Raw genomic sequence first — 4,164 nt, 5'->3', positions numbered from 1 at the left:
GATAGTAGAGGATAGGAAAGGCAGCAGAACACAACAGACACTAGTATGGCAATATGTAAATCAGTGGATGTGTAACTGATGTGATTCTGCAATCTGTATATTGGGTAAAAATGGGAGTTCATAACCCACTTGAATCAAAGTGTGAAATATGATATGTCAAGAACTATGTAATGTTTTGAACAACCAACAATAAAAATTAAAAAAAATAAAATAATAAACTAAACCTTGTCTGAGTGGGGGAAAAAAAAAATATATATATATATATATATCCTTTAAAGAAAGAACTGAGCTCATATAAAATAAGGAAAATCTGAGATGTAACTCAATGGTAAGAGTGCTTCCCTAGCATGCACCAGGCCCTGGGTTTGATTCCCAGAACCACAAAATAAATAAATAATAGGGGAAATCCTCAAGGGTCTCAGGTAATAAAGATTTGAATGGAAGCCAGGCGTGGTAGTGCACGCCTATAATTCCAGCAGCTCCGGAGGCTGAGGCATGAGATCAAGAGTTCAAAGCCAGCCTCACAACTTATGGAGGCGCTAGGCAACTCAGTGAGACCTTGTGTCTAAATAAAATACAAAACAGAGCTGGGGTGGGGGGGCTGGGGATGTGGCTCAAGTGGTAGCGCGCTTGCCTGGCATGCGTGCGGCCCGGGTTCAATCCTCATGCACCACATACAAACAAAGATGTTGTGTCCGCTGATACTTGAAAAATAAATATTAAAAAATATAAAAACAGAGCTGGGGATGTGGCTCAGTGGTCACGTGGCCCTGAGTTCAATCCCCAGTACCAAAAAAAAAAAAAAAGATTTGAATGGAGATGCACTTGATATGAGAGTAGTGATATTTAACTGGATATACAAAGCTTCAGCTAGGACAGGAGAATTGTGAGTTCAAAGCCAGCCTCAGCAACTATGAGGCACTAAGCAATTCAGTGAGACCCTGTCTCTTAAAAATATATATACAAAATAGGGCTGGGAATGTGGCTCAATGATTGAGTGCATGAGTTCAATCCCCAATATCAAAAAAGAAAAAAAGATATACCAGATCCTTCCTCACCGTGAGTAGCCTTGAAATTGCCTTAGGTAATCCTATACAAGAATGAAGGTCTGTTCCCTGGAGAAACTGATGGTGGTAAGCTCTAGATTCCTGTGACAATGGAAAACTAGTGGACTAAGATCAAGACAGTGAAGAGTCCACATACATATAAACCTTCATGTATATGGTGCCAAGATCATTTAATGGGAAAAATGGCCAGTCTTTGACATAAGAGCCTGGGAAAACTGGATATGCACATTATCTTAACGCATACAAAAATTAGATCAAAATGAATCAAAGAGCTAAAACTATTAAAAAAAAAAAAAAACTTTAGGAGAAAGCACAGGAGAAAAGCTTCATGACACTGGATTTGAGAATGATTTCTCAAATATAACTGTCATAAATTTAAATTATGCATCAAAAGACACATATAGTGAAAAGACAATTTACAGAATAGGAAAAATATCTGCAAATCAAATATCTGACAAGGGATTAATATCCAGAATATATAAAGAACTCCTACAATTTAACAATATGAGCAAAGGACTCCAAGGTGTATAAATGGCCACTAAACAAAACACATGAAAAGATGTTCAACATCATTAACAATTAGGGAAATACAAATCAAAACCACACTTAGATGCTATCTCACTCATTAGATTGGCTACTATTTAGAAAACAAAAAACAGAAAATAACAAGTGTTGTCAAGGATATACAGAAACTGGAATTTTTTTTTTCTGTTGTGTGAAAGTTGTCACTACCAAAATGGAGTCAACTTGTGTCAAACCCTAAAAAAATAGAACCCAGGAAGGCCATAAAGGAAGGGTCCTCACAAATATCTGCCTAACAGCACACGTTTCCTATGTCCATACTTACTCTGCCAGCATATTCTGCATTGCCAACAGCTTGCTTTTCCCAATTAACTCTTCATTTTGAAGAGCTATTCTCTACATTGTTATTTAGGTTAACAGTTGCTAGGAATGTATGGTGCAGCTGCTATGAAAAAACAGAATGGTGGCTCCTCAAAAATTTAAATATAAGCCAGGTGTGGTGGCACCTGTGCCTGTGACTGCCTGAGGCTGAGCAAGGACTGTTTCAGCCTGGGCAACATAATAAGACTCCATCTCAAAAATAAATAAATAAGTTTGTTTGTTTGTTTGTTTTTTAAAGGGAATCACCATATAGTCTAGTAATTCTACTTCTAGGTTTAGACCCAAAGGAACTGAAAGAGATATCTGTATGTCCAAATTCAAAGAGCATTATTCACAAAAGCCAAATGGGAGAAACAACCCAAATGCCCATTAATGGATTAATGAACAAACCAAATGTGAGGTTTTAGGGGGAAAAGTTTTTCTATACTCTCATAATAGTTCTGATAAAAAAAAAAGTGTGGATTTTTCCCACACCAGCAAAAAAATTCTCCAACTCTTAATTCCAACACTAAATACCTGGAGTTAATGCAGACACAAGACAGACCCCACTTCAGATGCCAATTTCAAGTTCAGATCTCCTATACTTCACAGGTTGGGGGTTCACACCATCCCTACCTATATGATAATTTGTTAAAATAGCTAACAAAACTCAAAGAAAGAATTAATTATGTTTATTGGTTCATTGTAAAGGATGACACACACACAAAAGAGATGAACAGCCAGATGAAAATCACATTGGGCAAAGTATGGGGAAGGAGATGGAAGCCATCAGGATCTTTTTTTATTGCTGGGGGGAGGGGGACCTTACTAGGGATTGAACTCAGGGGCACTTGAACACTGAGCCACAACCCAGCCCTATTTTGTATTTTATTTAGAGACAGAGTCTCACCAAGTTGCTAAGCGCCTCGCTAAATTGCTGAGGCTGGCTTTGAACTCAGGATCCTCCTGCCTCTGCTTCCCAAGCACCTGGGATTACAGGCATGGGCCACTGCGCCCGGCCTCTTTACCTCTTTTTTTCAGGACTGGGGATCAAACCCAGGGTCTCACATGTGCAAGGCAAGTCCCCCCCCCCCGCCTTTTTTTAAATTTTGAGACAAAATCTAAATTGTCCAGGCTGGCTTTAAACTTTCAATCCTCCTGCCTCAGCCTCCCGAGTAGCTGGGAGAACAGGCAGGCAGCAAGCTCTGCATTATAAGAACTTCTACAGATCCCATTTACTGTGCTGACAGGATAAAGATAACTGTGGGTTACTTCTGTGACTATTACACACATGGATTTGCCCCTCACAATCTGGAATTTGCCCCTTATCGTGTGGGAAAGTCTCTAATGTTATTTTTTAGAACATTGCAGACTATTGTCCTGTCCCAGCGGCCTTGTCTTGGTGATTTTGCTTTGTCTGGCTCTAGCTTCTTGGCATTTCTGCTGACCACAAAACCCCAGAAGGCTGAGCTAACTTCTTGCCTGCCATCCATCTCCTGGCATGATATCATACTCCCATAGCTTTAAGGACTGGTGCACTTTTTAACTCCTAATTTTCTGGTACGGCTGTTAACCCCATAAGACTGAGAGCTAGCTTGGTCATCCTACTTCCCCTGAGAAGTCTTAATCCTAAGGATTCCTGTTTTGGGGGGAGGTCCCTGACCTCCTGTTTCAAAAACATGTGAGCAAAGGCAACAACTTGATACTCCTACCTCCCTCTCTCATGCCAAACTACCAGAATAGCTAGCAGCCAGGATTCTACATGTCATGGCAGATGACTAGGTGTGGAACTCCTCTCTAGAAACTGACTTCTAAAAGTTCTATTTGGTTCTTTTATAATTCTACCTAGCCCTCTAGATAGCTATTTTTATTTGAAAATAACTGTAAATTCACATACAATTGTAAGAAATAAGACATCCCATTTACCTTCTTTTACCATCTTACCCAATATGATTAACATCTTATAAAACAGTTACTACTGATAGCATCTCCTTTTGTTGTTCTCATTTTTTAAAAAAATTCAATTCTTTTGGTTGTTTTAAACAGACTTTCCCATTCTTTAGGGTCTACCACATACTTATGTGCAGTGGTCTCAATAAAATGGCTGTTTCCTACTTGATTAACCCAATAGTGAAGCCCATCAGTAGGACTAGCCCTACTCACGCAGGAACATCTAACAGCTTTTAGTATCTCACTTGAAAATGTAAACTGAAAG

Source organism: Marmota marmota, unplaced genomic scaffold (genome assembly GCF_001458135.2).
Source record: "Marmota marmota marmota unplaced genomic scaffold, marMar, whole genome shotgun sequence".
In the NCBI taxonomy this organism is placed as follows: Eukaryota; Metazoa; Chordata; class Mammalia; order Rodentia; family Sciuridae; genus Marmota; species Marmota marmota.
The sequence above is the reverse complement of the archived record's forward strand: the minus strand, read 5'-3'. Positions refer to the sequence as shown.